The 15,705-nt window shown below is 35.7% G+C and overlaps 1 protein-coding gene and 1 pseudogene across 2 annotated transcripts in view; one reads left to right on the top strand and one right to left on the bottom strand.

The window, feature by feature from the left end:
- FBXL17 (F-box and leucine rich repeat protein 17) overlaps positions 1-15,705 on the top strand; it is a 490,961-nt gene that overhangs the window by 101,303 nt on the left and 373,953 nt on the right. The window lies entirely within an intron of this gene.
- LOC138398371 (ADP-ribosylation factor 4 pseudogene) overlaps positions 10,582-15,705 on the bottom strand; it is a 42,674-nt pseudogene continuing 37,550 nt past the window's right edge.

Below are 15,705 nucleotides of genomic sequence, written 5' to 3'. Positions count from 1 at the left end.
CTAACTATAGGCCTGGCTACCTAGAAAGTAAAAATTATGACGTATTTAAAAAAATTGTTTTAATAATTTCAGGTAACTGTTTTGATTTAAAATACTAAAAAAACCCTTCAAAGCAAAACAAAAACCCTGAACTGGCTATGTGAATTAAGTTGTTTGTTAGAGTCTTGTGTCATACGTAGTAGTTCCTCAGTCAACCAGACTGTGATTATAGTCTTAGAATGAAAGTGCCTTTGTCCTCTATGAGTTACACGTTTGCATTTCTTTCAGCATTCATGATAAGTAATCTTAGAGGTCATTAAATGTGTGTGTGTGTGTGTGTGTGTGTGTATGTAAATTGAATTCTGGGTGGGTGGATAGTTCTTTGTGAAGGCAGCATTCATACTGGTGAGGAACTCTGGTGTGAGGTTGCAAAGACCTGGGCTTTAATTCTGGCTTTGTCACTTCCTTTGTGTGGACTTGAGCAGTTAATCTCACTGCTCTTCAGTTTCCTTATATGTGTAATTAAGGTAGTAATAGTACTTACATTTGGGATTCTATTTTTAATTAAATATTATATGTAAAAGTCCTAATACACAGAAAATGCTTAAAGTTAACTATTAACTGTGATTACTTTTTCATGCCATACTCTGTATGGATTATTTTTATATACATGAACACACATAAGTATAACAAATTCATATTGGTGTAACTGTATTCATTATGTGGCTTTTTACAGTTAGATCACCAATCATATGTAATAGGTTTTTGACAAAGAGAATATTGATTTTATCCTAAGTGATGTCAGACATCCTGTTATTGGGAAAGTGTGGGGTAATTTGTTACAAAAACCATAGCTAACATTTGTTGGTTGCTTTTTATGTGCCACACATTGTGCCAGTATATCAGCTCATTTAATCTTCACCCCAACCCTATGAGGTCCATACTGGTATTAGCCTCATTTTACAGATGAAGAAGATGAAGCACAGAGAGATTAAATTGCTCAAGGTCACATAGATAGTAAGGGGAGGGGGAGCCACGAATCCCTGTTTTGTAGATGTTTGAAGAATTCTTACTTGTGCTTCTTCCCTATTTCTCTTACTTAAATACTTGGAAAGTTTTTACTTGGTGAAAGGAACCTCATAAAATATTAAGATGTCACAAATAGATATATAGAGAAACCTTGCATTTATAACTGAGTCACTCTGAGCATGTTCAAGTGTTGTTTTATAATTTATAACCTATTGGCAGGTATCTCTCAACTCATAAACCATGTACCAATCCATAAATATGTTCTCGAGAAGTTAATGATAGTTTTCTCCATGCTAGAGACCCATCCTTCATAGTGTGTTTGGTTGTAGAACCTTCCCATTTTTTTTCTCCAGACTTTGAGTCTGTGTTGTAATGAATAAAGAGAACTTTTATGGTTTTGCCAGGGATCAGGGGCTTACCAGCTATCTTTTTTTTTTTTTTTTTTTGACTTTTCTTTTTTCTATTTTTTTTTTTTTTTTTTTTTAGAGACGGGGTCTCGCTCTTGCTCATGCTGGTCTTGAACTCCTGAGCTCAAGAGATCCTCCTGCCTCGGCCTTCCAAAGTGCTAGGATTACAGGTGTGAGCCACCGTGCCCAGCCCCAGCTATCTTAATTAACGTGCTTTGTTCTATGTATGTGTATGTGTGTGTATGTATATTCCTCTACCTTCTGCCAGATTACTGAATGGGTAGAGGAAGAAAAGGAAAAGCTTAAGAGAGCCCAGTGACTTATTTCAGGGAGTAAGTCTTGGGTTTGGAGCAACCCTTCTTTGTTCCAGTTCTTACCTCAGCCGTGATCATTTTCTAGCCACAGCTTAAGGCTTGGAACTTGGAATGGGCTTAATAAATGTATGATGAATAATACAAATGAATGGATGAAATGAATGAACATTCTCTTTAGCCTGTAGCTTTCTTCCATTATCACAATCAAACAGATGTTGGATGGAGAATGAGGGAGGGACAATAAGCTGCCACACATAAATGTGACTTAGACATTTGTAGAATTAATGGAAAAGATAGGCCTTCTTTAACAGAGTGGAAAAACAAGGGATCTCCAATTTTAGTGGCTTATTTCACTGGAGAAAGTGAGACCATAAAATGTCATGATTTCTACCATGATTTGCTTAGGTACCGGTACTAATTTTCATTGATCATATTCTCTCCTGTTACTATTCCTTTTTTTCCATTATCTTTATTTAACAAATCATTTGTCTTCCTCATTTCCCACAGCTCTCTCAGATGTAATCTGGGAAAGGAGGCACATTGCATGCACACACAGCAGGATAGAGGGCAGGGAGAGGGAGAGCAGGAGAGAGAGAGAGCAATGGATGTTTACCATTAGAATTTTGGGAGTGAATTTCAGCAATCTTTTGGTCTTTATGTGATTCCCCTCTTTTTATAGTATTAAAAAGGGATATGGGAGAAATAATATTGTTAGCAGAACTTCATATAAACTTCATTCTGAGAGAGAAAATTTTAAGTGGCATTTGTCCTCAAAGTTTATGGCTAAGGGATACAGTCTTTATTTGTTTTGCTAGATAAATTTCCTTGAGAACGTGGCTTTTAAAAATTAACCTAAGGCTTTACTCCTTTTCATTACAATGGCTGCTAAATGTATGACTGAGCTGCATTTGGAAATATAGGAGGGAAACCTCTTTTCAACCTACCACTGGAATGGATTGTTGGGGGAGGGGGGCAATGTTTTTGTAGGATATCAACAGATACTGAGGATTTCTTGGTATTTAAGGCTCCCTTTTCATTCTTAAGAACTATAGTTTTCTTCGAATCTAACTCTATGTGATAACATGCCTGGCATTTTTCCTTTTTACCTCTCATGTGTGTCTTCTAGATCTGTGGTCCCCAACCCCAGGCCACGGACCGGCACCTGTCCATGGCCTGTTAGGAACTGGGCTGCCCAGCAGGAGGTGAGCAGTGGGCATGCAAGGGAAGCTTCAGCTGCATTTACAGCCGCTCCCCATCACTTGCATCACCACATAAGCTCTGCCTCTTGTCAGATCAGTGGTGGCATTAGATTCTTATAAGAGCACGAACCCTACTGTAAACTGCACATGCGAGGGATCTAGGTTGCATGCTCCTTATGAGAATCTAATGCCTGATGATCTGAGGTGGAGCTGAGGCAGTGATGCTAGTGCTGGGGAGCGGCTGCAAATACAGATTATCATTAGCAGAGAGGTTTGACTGCACAATAAATGTAATGTCCTTGAATCATCCTGAAACCATCCCACCTCCCTTGGTCCGTGGAAAAATTGTCTTCCATGAAACTGGTCCCTGGTACCAAAAAGGTTGGGGACTACTGTTCTAGAACTTGGTGATTGTTTACTTATCCAGTGTCTTTTAATCTACATGTTTGAAAACTGAGGTTCAAAGTGGTTGAAGGAGACCTTTTAACTTTGAATATGTTTGCTGCTTTTTTTGGTTCTTCCAGGACCTACACAGTCTCCACTGAGGGGGATATAGCCATGCTATTTTACACTCGTATTTGCAGCAATGGTAGTAGGGGAAAATGCATTTTAGGACAGTACCTAGGTTTTATTTGGTGTTTCCAGCAATAAAGTAACTTGCTTAAAAAACCCTCATCTAAAAGATTTCAGCTAACATTCTTTATTATCAGAATATCTGTTTTGTGGCAGTCCTTTCTTAGCTGCTAGGGATTCCAAGGTAAATAATACGTGATTCTCTTTTTTGGGAGACCTTACAGTCTGTCTGGGTGGTAGAAGAGGGGCAGGGACTATGAGGAGGAGATCTAGTACCCATATTTTAATATTTTTGCCTCACCTCAGATTTTTCAAAGTGTGGAGAATGAGAATTATTCTTTTGTGAACGAATTGTTTGACCACATGGGGCCACTGCTGACATGAAAAAGAATAAAAATTAAGGAATTTAGCTGGGTGCATTGGCATATGCCTATAGTTCCAGTTACTCAGGAGGCTGAGGTGCAAGAATCACTTGAGCTCAGGAGTTTGAGGCTGCAGTGTGTCGATCACACCTGTGAATAAATAGCCACTGCATTTCAGCTGGGCAACATAGTGAGACCCTGGCTCTAAAAGAAAAAAAAAAAGGAATTTTAATACATTTTTCATCTATATTCAGTATAACCAAGTTTGTTAGAGTTAGCCATTGTATATGTACATTCTTCCCATTAAATTCTTTAGGTTATACCTGCCTTAGATTATCTCAAGAGATAATGGTCTCAGTACTTTTGCTCTGATCATGGACCTTGTCTGAAGCTAAAGATTGAAAGCTTTTGTAAAAGTATAAAGAACGTATTGAAGGAGGAGTTAAGAATGTGCCACTGGCTGGAGGCGGTGGCTCATGCCTATAATCCTAGCACTCTGGGAGGCCGAGGTGGGTGGATCACTCGAGGTCAGGAGTTCGAGACCAGCAAGAGTGAGACCCTGTCTCTACTAAAAATAGAAAGAAATTAGCTGGCCAACTAAAATATATATAGAAAAAAAAAAATTAGCTGGGCATGGTGGCACATACCTGTAATCCCAGCTACTCAGGAGGCTGAGGCAGGGGGATTGCTTAAGCCCAGGAGTTTGAGGTTGCTGTGAGCTAGGCTGATGCCATGGCACTCACTCTAGCCTGGGCAACAAAGCGAGACTCTGTCTCAAAAAAAAAAAAAAAAAAAAAAGAATGTGCCACTCCAAATATACCACCCCGGCATATTGACTGTTTTGAGTTAAAGGCGCTTGAAAAATAGTAGGTGCAAAAAGATCACCGTGACCTTTCTCCTTCTTAAAAGCAAGAGGTTGAATTTTCAGGTAAAAGATATCCTTCCTATACCAGAAGGAAATTATGGGAAGTTGAGGCTGAGGAAAATCTATGTAACAGACTTTGTTAAACTAATCCTTATCTTCCCAGTCACTTCGCTACCTAAATAACTACCCTCGCTGAAGCCCCTTTGCCTTGTCATATTTTCATAATTTACTACTCTTTGTCTAATTCCGTGTATAAATATTTAACTCTAACAGAATCTTTGGGTCTTCATTTCTTTATGAAGAGTCCTGTGCCACATAAAATTAGTATTAAATAAATTTGTATGCTTTTGTCTTGTGGATCTGCCTTATGTCAATTTAATTCTCAGACCCAGCTGAAAAACCCAAGAGGGTATGGTAAAATTTTGCTTCCTCTTATGATGAAATTCTAAGATAATTCATATAGTCAATTTGAAAGTCCTTTAATTAAAAACCTGTAAAAGAGTATAAAATATAATAAATAATATCATCCTCTTTTGAATAGTATTTTTATATCTTTAAAGAAAATGCATTTCTTTCCTCCTTGCCATTTTTTCAGAGTTTGAATTCTCGCTTTTTAGTTTGATACTTAAAAATATATTCAGCACAGTTCTGATTGAACAGTTTATCAGGGAAGGAGTGAGGAATCAGGCATTCTGCAGTGACTGAAGTATTGTGCCAAGTGACTGATGCATCTCAGAAGAAAAACATGAGAATTTATATAACCTAAAGTTCTGGTCCTTTTCTGATAACGTTGAACCAGAGCCATTTCATAGTTACAGATTTGCGTTTAAATCTTATACTTTGAGATAAAATGCTTCCAGAGGAAAAGGGGAGAAGTGTTAGGTAAAGTTAAGTACAAAAGCCATGGCATGCATTTGTGTGCCTACACACACGTGCGTGTGCACACCCCCCACTCCACTAAAATTATTACCTCTTGGGAATAAAATGAAAATAGAAATGTCTTTTCTATTCTCTATCTCAGAAAAACTAAGTCCTTGGTAAAATACAAAGAAATATTTGAATATACAGTTGTTTCACAAAATATCTCTAGGAGGTTGGGGTTTGAGGAGCACAGTGAGCTGAAAACTGAAGACTGGAGTTGCTAAATTTGATAATTCACCTTTAAAGCAAGTCTCCTAAGAAAATATAAGGATAACAACATCTGTAGTATTATAATTTTAGTTGTCAAATTAAAAAAAAAAAAGAAACAGATGAAATTATTTTTAATACATTTTATAGACTCAAATACATCCCAAATATCATTTCAATTTATATTAGACATTGTTATAGCCTTTATACTTTATACTCATCTATCATTTTATCATTTCATCTTTCTGTATTGTATACTCATGATTTATTCATGGGTTGATTATCCACTTTGTGGATCATCTAGTCCTTTTATTTCTCTTTATTCTTCTCCTCTCTCCAGTTTTCCTCCATCTGCTGCCTGATTTTTTCTGTGTTTTTCTTTGTTACTATTAACTCTATTAGAGGGTGGGACATACTTGTGATATACAAATTAGCCAACTTTGTACTTTATTAGCAATTATTAAGCTAAGGGGCAAAATTAATTGGAAATTATCTTTCACATTTAGTTGTTTATGCCATCCCTGTTTATCATGATTATGGATAAATGCAAGTTGATTTTTTAATAATGAAATTTAGAAAATATATTTGAAACAAAATAGACATGATCGTTGGTTTTTCATACGATCTTAGAGACAAGTCTCAACTCAAATATCTCTTCCCCAGGGAGGCCTTTCCTAGTATACTCCTGTTAAATACAGCAGCCGCGGTCATTTTTTATCCTCTTATCCTAGTTTATATTACCTCATAGCAGTTATTTATTCATCTGCCTGTCCATCCACTTGTATATTATCTGTTTGTCTTTTGGTTTAGAATGTAAGTGCTGCGGTGAGTAATTGACCTTTTTCACTTCAGCATAGTGGCTGCCGCAGAGTAGGCAGAAAATGTTTGTTGAACAGCCCATAGGCAAGGGAAGCAATTTACTCTGTTTTACAGAAATGGGAAATTAATACTTAAAGAAGATAACTTTCCCAAGGTTACATGACTAATGACTAGTAGGGATAGGATTAAGTAGCACCCTGCATCTTACAATACACATCTTGAACAACGATGATTTACATAATTAAGAATTTTCCACCACCTAAATTTGTTAGTCTCTATATAAACTAGAAGTTGAAGATTTTGTGGTTGTATATAATTTCCTATTGTAGTTTTTGGATTTCTGGTTTAGTAGTAAAAATTTGGTCTATTTTATAAATGTGTTCCAAAGCATGTCTTTGAAATACTGCTTTTGCTATGTTTGGAGAATTCTGTGCATAGATGTTTCAAAAATGTTATATTTTCTGTTATTCATAAACATTTAACTCAGAAGTCTATAGGAAAAAAACATTTAGATTTGCTTGTATAAATTTAGAAACTTTGGAATAGCAATAAAGGTAAGTATTTTAGAAAAAACATTTACAAACTTCAAATTATTTTCAAGGTAGCATTTGCAAGTGTTGTTTAACAAACTTATAATTCTTACCAATCCAGAAAAATAAGATTAGGTATAGACATTATGCAGAATTTTCTAGAAATACTTTGAAGATCTAGATGCAAAATTTTACTAATATCTAAATGTTAAATACTTTTAAGAGTAAAAACTGCCTTTTGAATACAATTTTTTTGTGGGAACCTTAAATAGTTACAACTTATGCTATAGAATAAATCTAAATTTTTCCAATCATTAGAGTTATTAAAAACTATTTCCCATTACAACAGTCTCCTCTTATCCATGAAGGATCCCAGTGGATGCCTGCAATCACAGATAGTACCAAACCTGATTGCCCTTGATCAGAACATGTTTCTGTTTAAGTCTTTTACCCACAGATTTAATGTATTTTCCATTTTAAATAAGCACTTATCATGCACTGTAGCCATCACTTTTGCAGTTTGAGGTGTGACAGCAAAACTAGTGCTAATTTCTTTTTCCTTTTTCACAATTTCTCAGAAGATTCATTCTTACTGTAGAACTTAGCAAATTCAGCATATGATTTTTTGTTCTTAAGAACTGTCACCTTTTCACTTAAAGGAAGTACTTTATGGCTTCTCTGTGGCATATCTGAATTGCCAGCATCGTTACTCTTGCGCTTCGGGGCCATTATTAAGTAAAATAAAGGTTACTTGATCACAAGTAGCAACAACTGATCTGATAACTAAGAGGGGCTGCTAAGTGACTAAAGGCAAGTAGCTTAGATAGCTTGGATACACTGGAAAAAGGTCCTACCCTAGACCTACCAACTAAAATAGGATCTGCATTTTAACAAGATACAATTTGTATGCACATTAATGTTTGAGATGCTCTGGTTTAGAATGAGCTGTTCAAACAAAAATGAAAATAGGTCCTAACTTTAGGATGATTAAATTTTATTTTTCAGAGATTATTAAGATATTTAATAATAGTGCAAATTCTGTACATCTTGGTGGAAGTAAGCATGTTACTGTATATGTGAGCCATAAGAACAGTCTTTGATTTAGTTATCTCTTAATGAATGATATGGAGATTGACAAAATAGGGTTAAGCACTGGAAAATCCCAGGTAGGATCTTTTTAATATGTGTTGATTTTATTCAGTAAATCATTACAAAGTGGTACTGGGTTGAATATTCTAGGTATAATAAATGGGGATTGTTGAGAAGAGTAAGTAGTATTGGTGATGATGGCTTTTAGTTTCTACTATTTGAAAATGTGTATGGTTAATTGGAATAATTGTCTAGATTTAAGAATTGTATCAGTATTATTAAATGTCAAATTTAATGCCCAACTATAAAAACAGGAGAAATCTTTTTAATGTAGACAAATCATTGAATAAAACAAAACTTCTTATTCTATTACTTATTCTAAATAGATTTTTGTGTTCTTGACCATTTTAATCACATAATAGTCTTTTAATATAGAACAAACCCATGGATCATGGATAAAAGAAATAGGGCTTTGACCCTATGACAAGGCCAATAAAAGTTGAAAATATATTTCTCAACTATTGCTATAATTGTCTATGATTTTTTTATGTTTACTGATATTACATTGCATTAGGAAATGTAAAGTTAGGAAGTAGAAAATAATTGACTAGTTTATTCATCTTTCATTGAAATTAGGAAAGTTATAACTGGTACCTTCAAACTAAGATTTGTTCTACTGAAGTTATTGTTATGGATCAATGAAGTTGACAAGGCTTAGAGAGCCGATCTCATCTCTGCACTAAACCTTAAATCTTTTTCAACAAATAGAGATATAGTTAGAAAAGCTTCTAGATAAAAATCCTGAATACTTCCTAACTCATTTGAGTGTCAGAAATTTTCAGCTTACTTTGAATTGAAATCTCTTCATTTTCATTTTAAACCTATTTATACCTATACATTTGTAAAATTGAAATAAAGAGTTAGCATAGAGGCAGGGACTATTTTGTCTCCTACTTTGTGTAATGATTTATAAAGTGATGATTTTCATCTACTACCTCTTGACCAGTTTAAATAATTTAGTTCCTTCATTGGTTCTCTTTATCTTTTGATCACTTGGGACAGAGCACCTGACCCTTTCAGTGTTTGAGGTGCTCTTAATTGTAGAGGCTACACTGGGACAAAAGCATCTGTTGTCTTTCTGACTCAGTTGGGACCAAATGAGTTAATTGAAAAAGAAGTGTTTATTTTTTTTATGTTTTTTCATTTTATTAGCAATAATTCCAAATGGGTTATGAAGGAAACTTATGCATTGAATTTGATGAGATTTCCAAAAACACTTTTTTTTAAAGGATTGTAATCTTTATTTCATACAAAAATAAACAAATTAACCTAATATTCTTATGATACGTTTACCATACTTATTTAAACTAAAAAAAATCATGATTTTTTTTTTATTTTTTATTGACATTTTGAACACTTTTATCTTTTTTTTTCTTTCAGGATATTATGAGGGTACAAACATTTTGGTTACATTTTATGTCTTTGCCTCACTGAAATGAGGATTAGAGGCATGCCCTTCCCCTCGACAATGTAATAAACAATAAATCGTCACCAGAACTATCATATTCTAGGCAAAGAGTCAGGCTGTTACCAAAAGCAACATACAACATAAAAAAGATATAAAAGAAGACAATTTACTGAATATTAAAAACCTTCTCAATATGAACTCTTTGTAATCAGCATAGAAGTAATCAGCTATCAAAACCAAACCACACAAAGGTAAACTTGGCCAGTGGAGGCGAGGAGTCAATATGGGGGAAAAAATAAGTTCCTCAGTGAACTTATAGTTCACTGAATAGTGTTTTGGAACACTGGCCTGGCTGGTACAAGCAGTATTAGAAAATCGTTTTGGCAAGGGAGAGAAGTAAATACAAATGGAATGCTACATTTTAAAATCAGCAAATTGTTCCAAGAATGATAAAGGTATCAGGTAAAGTAGCAAGGGCATAACTTTAAAACATTATTTGTTGTAGCTCAAAAAACATTCAAAATGGTTTTATTTAAAGGTTTCACAATAGCTATGTTCAGGCATTTAGACTTAAGGGAAGTAAAATTAAAAAACTATACTTTTTTCCCAAGGAGAATTTCTTTAAAACCATGCATATTGCTAAGTAGCAACATTATACTTGGTAAACAATAATTGGCAACAAAATAAGTTTAAATGCTGTAATATTCTGCCCAAATCAGTCTCAGATACTGTTTAATAACCAAGATGCAAACTAATTTTGTTTTAACAAGCCTAGACCAATGCTATCAAACATGTCCTTGGTTAGAAATCCAGTTTCATTTAACGTTTTGAAAGCTCATTTGACGGCTAGTCAAGTCCCTCTTAGAGACGAGTTTCTGGTGTAGTACAGGTGGCTTGAACATACCATGTTCTGTTACTAAGAGACTGAAGACCTAATTTTTCTGTCATTTCACTGATGCCCGCAGCATTTGGCAGTCCTGTTTGTTTGCAAACAGCAGCAGTACTGTATCTCTCAGCTCATCTTCCTGAAGCATTTTCTCTAGCTCTTCTGCTCCGTCCTGAATTCTTTCATGATCATTGCTATCTACCACAAAAATAAGACCCTGGGTATTCTGAAGTAATGGCTCCAGAGAAGCCTAATTTTATCTTGATCACCAACACCCCGTACTGTGAAGCACAAGTTCTTATATTATACAGTTTTCACATTAAAACCAATGTTAGGAATGGTGGTGACTATCTTCCCCAAGTCCAGTTTATACGCAATGGTTATCTTGCCCACAGCATCCAATCCAGCCATCAAAATGTGCGTGTACTTCTTACCGAAGAGGCTGGAGAAGAGATGGTGAGGTCCATGGCAGTAGTGGCACTTGTGATGGGTAGAAGCAGAAGGGGTCTGGGGTGTCCCCAGGCCTTGTCCTTTCACGTTCCGACAGATGGGCAACTCGTGTAGTGGCTCAGGGTCTAGCCTTAAGGCACCTGCTGTGCCACATCATGCAGTGGCCCAGTCCCTCCAACATGGACAGAATCACGTCACCGCTTGGCCATCCCCTAGTACTTCTGGTGCTCAAGAGGTGTTTTAAGTAAACATTTTTTTAAAAAACACATACTTCACATAAACATTGAAATTTGTTTATCATATTGAGTAGTTTGTTCAAATAAGGATAATTTTCTCTCTCTCCCTAATCAGGGTTTTCGAAGACTTAGGTTTTCTGGACAATTGGCAATCTGGAGAAGTCTATGGGAACTTTCTCTGGATAATGTTAGAACATGTAGATACATGTTTCTTTTTTAATGTATTAAATAATATTGTCTAATAGCTATCATAGTTTTGAAATAGTGAACATTAGTGTTATTTTAAGATATCTGCATATTTCCATGTGATATGGAAACATCTTTGATTTTTACTGGTGACAATAGAAATTGTCTACATTCATAATTGAAGGAAATGCTAACTAGAGTAGTGAAAGTAAAAATATAACATGTTAGGGAAAGTAAATAGAAGTATTTCAAATAGAAATTGATTATAAAAATGTCATATTTTTCCATCCAAATTTATAGACCCATTATAGTTTATGCAATGTAGGATAAAAACCCTTTATATGGCAACCTCACTGAACTCTCTTACTCTGAAATTTAAAAAAATTTTTTTTCTAGGTGGATATTTATATGATCTAAAAATAATGATTTTTTTCCTTTCTAGTCTTTCATGTTTTATTTCTTTTCTATTTTATTTTGTCCAAGACCTCTAGAAGTGTATTTAAAAGTTGTGATGCTAGTAGTTTCCTTTCTTTTGTTCCTGATCTTACAGAAAATGTAGATTCTCCAGTATAATGGGCATGTAAGTTTTTGGTATACAGATATTCTTTGCTATCCAAGATTACTTGGGGCTTAAAATTACAGAGTTGGTGTAGCAAGATTCTCATTTAATTGGTTATATATGGTTCATGAATTTTGGATAGTTATTTGTGAGAACTGAGATAGTGAAGAAAATTGAAAACTGAAAATTTATTTGAATTTATTTTGCTACTGAGTTCCACTAGCAGGTGGTCATCTAGATTCAGATAGAACAGTATTCTTGCATAGCTTTTACCAATGTAAGGAAATTCTCTTCCATTTATAATGTAAGTCTTTTTAAAATTGTAAATAGGTCATAAATTTTATCACGTTTTTCCTATGTTAATTGAGCTAAATAAAGATAAATGAACTACCTCTGCATTCCAGGACACCTTATCACCCTGAACGTACCCAATCTTGTCTGATCTCAGATGCTAAGCAGCATCAGGCCTAGTTAGTATTTGGACTGGAGACAATTATATTTTGATAAAATGTTGGATTCAGTTAGCTAATATTTTATTTGGTGGTGTTTCCGCTCACCCTCCCAATCTAATTCCTAAGTGAAGTGAGCCCATATTTTCTTTCCTTACATTTTCTAGTTTTGAAAAATCAAGATTCCATTAACCTCTAAGATGAGCTTGGCAGTTTCTCACTCTTCCAATTTGGTTTAACAACTTGTATTAGAAAGCCATTAATGTTTCTAAAAGTTTATTAAAACCCACTCATAAAACCATGTGGGCCTTGGGCTTTTTGAGAGGGATACGTTCAGTAGCATTCCAGATTATTTCATAATTTTCAGTATATTCAAGGTCTCTATTTCTCTTTTTGATAATTTTGGTGCACTATATTTTTCTAGGAATTTTTTGATTTTATGTAGATTTCCAAATTACTAGGTTATACTTATGACACTTTAAAAATATCTATTTAACATTTTGTAGTTCCCCTTTTCATTCTGTATTTGGCTTCTTTGTCTCATCCCTCCACATCACCCCTGTATTTGATAAATCTTGGGAAAGGTTTGTAGATTTTTTTTTTTTTTTTTTTTTTGAGACAGAGTCTCACTCTGTTGCCCGGGCTAGAGTGAGTGCCGTGGCGTCAGTCTAGCTCATAGCAACCTCAAACTCCTGGGCTTAAGCAATCCTACTGCCTCAGCCTCCCGAGTAGCTGGGACTACAGGCATGCGCCACCATGCCCAGCTAATTTTTTGTATATATATATTTTAGTTGTCCATATAATTTCTTTCTATTTTTAGTAGAGACGGGGTCTCGCTCTTGCTCAGGCTGGTCTTGAACTCCTGACCTCGAGCGATCCACCCGCCTCGGCCTCCCAGAGTGCTAGGATTACAGGCGTGAGCCACCGCGCCCGGCAGATATTTGTTGATAGTCTTCAGAAAAGCAACCTTTGCCAATCTCCCCTATTGCATTTTTATTTAAAATTTTGTTGATTTATGCTCATTATTATTTTCTTGGTACTAATTCATTGTTTAGAGTTTTAGTTCTTAGTTGTTATGGGTATTCTCTTTTTCCTTTTTTTTTTTTAGCTTATGTTTAATTCAGCTTTGTTTGTTATACAATAACAGGTAAAATATTTGATAACCCTTATATACTCTATATTTAAATCATCTTCCTGATTTTGTTTTTTGAGTACTTTTCCTAGAATGTTTTCAGTTTGGGTCTCTGTGGCGGAAACCTTCTGTGGCCTTGTATGCCTGAGGAATTTCTATTCTGTCCTCACCTTTGAGTAACAGTTTGGCTTGATATAAAATTCTAGAGTCAAAATTGTTTTCCTTCAATACTTTTAAAGTGTTACTATATCATACTCTTATTCTCTTGTTCCAAAGTTTATCTGCTTCTCTTTCGAAGCTTTAGAAATTCTTTTTGTTTTAAAATTTAACCACAATATGTCATATTACAGATTTTTTCTTCTTTGTTCTGTTAGTCTTTCCATTCTAAGATCTTTCATCTTTCTTTAGTTCTGGAACATTTATTTTAATTATTCCTTCAAAGAAATTTTTTGTCTCTCTCTCCACCTCCCTCTTCGCACCATTTTTTCTGAGACTCCTATTACCTGGATGTTCACATATCTGCTTCTATCCCTTGGCTTTTCTTTCATGTTTTCTTTAAACAGGATCTTGCTCTGTCACCCAGGCTGGAGTGCAGTGGCCTCATCGTAGCTCACTGTAGACTCAAACTCCTGGGCTCAAGTGATCCTCCTGCCTCAGCCTCCAGAGTAGCTGGGACTACAGTTGTGCACCATCATGCCTGGCTAATTTTTCTATTTTTTTGCAGAGACAGGGGTCTCACTATGTTGCTTAGGCTGCTCTTGAACTCCTGGCCTTAAAATATCCTCCCGCCCTGGCCTCCCAAAGTGCTAGAATTACAGGCCACCACACCCAAGCTGTCTTTCATGTTGTTATATCATATTCTTTCCTATTACCTTTTAGGAAAGATCTCCAATCTGATTTTCTAAATCACGTATCCTTTGGCTATAGCCATCCTGCTATTTATCTCCTCTATTGTATTTTTTTTGCATTTATTTTTATACCAACATTTTAAATTATTCTTAATGATTTCTTATTCATACTTTACAGTGTTGATATCTTTCCTTATTGCCTTAGCTATATCATGTTTATCTTAAATGATTGGTACATCTATTCCAATAATTTGGCTTCAACATCTACATAAAACCCCTCCCCAAGACAAAAGGGGGAGTCCAGAATTTTCGATTATGTAACGTGCAAGACTATATGATGTTAATATTGATGAAATGAATAGAGCAAACTTGTTAGCTCCTAGCTCCTAGTTAGCTCCTTGCTCCTAGTTAGCTCCTTGCTCCTAGTTAGCTCTTTGTTAGCTCCTAGTTCTGGGGATTAGGCTGAGAGCCAACTGTGGTTTGGTGCCACCTAGTGGCCTTTGCCTCTTCTGGCGTAAATTTCCCTGGCACAATTCAGTTTCCTCTGGTGAGCTCTCGGAGTGGCAGCAATTCCAAGAATCTCTTGGTTAGTTGTCTCTGGTTTTGTGGACCTGATTGGAATGATTGGTCTGGGAGAAATCTGGGCATGTAGGAACCCACTCTCCCTCCTTGCTTCTAAATATGGTGTTGCCTGACGTGGCTTTGCCCTTCCACTCTTTCCTCGCTCCTGACCTGAAGGGGAAGCCAGTGGTATGTGTTTAGATATTTGTATTGCTTTAATAGGTGGATATTCTTCATAGTTGATTTCTAGATCAATTTTTATTCCCAGGATATAGCTACTCTGGTAATGTGAATTGGGACGGGCCAAAGGCAAGCCTATGGTCAAATATTCTTAATCTGGCAGGGAACTCCAGGCACCGCTGAATCCCTCTTGATCACTTCCTGCCTCTTCTCTACCTACGGTTTTCACCTTCACAAGAGCCCTTAAGTTGCCCCGTGGTACCCTGCTAACATTAATAATTGGCCTTCTGCTGTCCAGTTTCTATGGCATGTTGAAGGTGTATGCTTTGTTTATCTTCAAAGGAGAGGGAAGGGTAACACGGAAAAGTTTCCTTACAATCTGTTCCTTCCCAAATTAGGCTGTAGCACCCTGACTCTAATGCTCATAGTTTTCTTTTTTAAGTTTCTTTTATAACT

This window comes from Eulemur rufifrons, chromosome 17, assembly GCF_041146395.1.
Source record: "Eulemur rufifrons isolate Redbay chromosome 17, OSU_ERuf_1, whole genome shotgun sequence".
Classification (NCBI taxonomy): domain Eukaryota; kingdom Metazoa; phylum Chordata; class Mammalia; order Primates; family Lemuridae; genus Eulemur; species Eulemur rufifrons.
The sequence above is the reverse complement of the archived record's forward strand: the minus strand, read 5'-3'. Positions and strand labels throughout refer to the sequence as shown.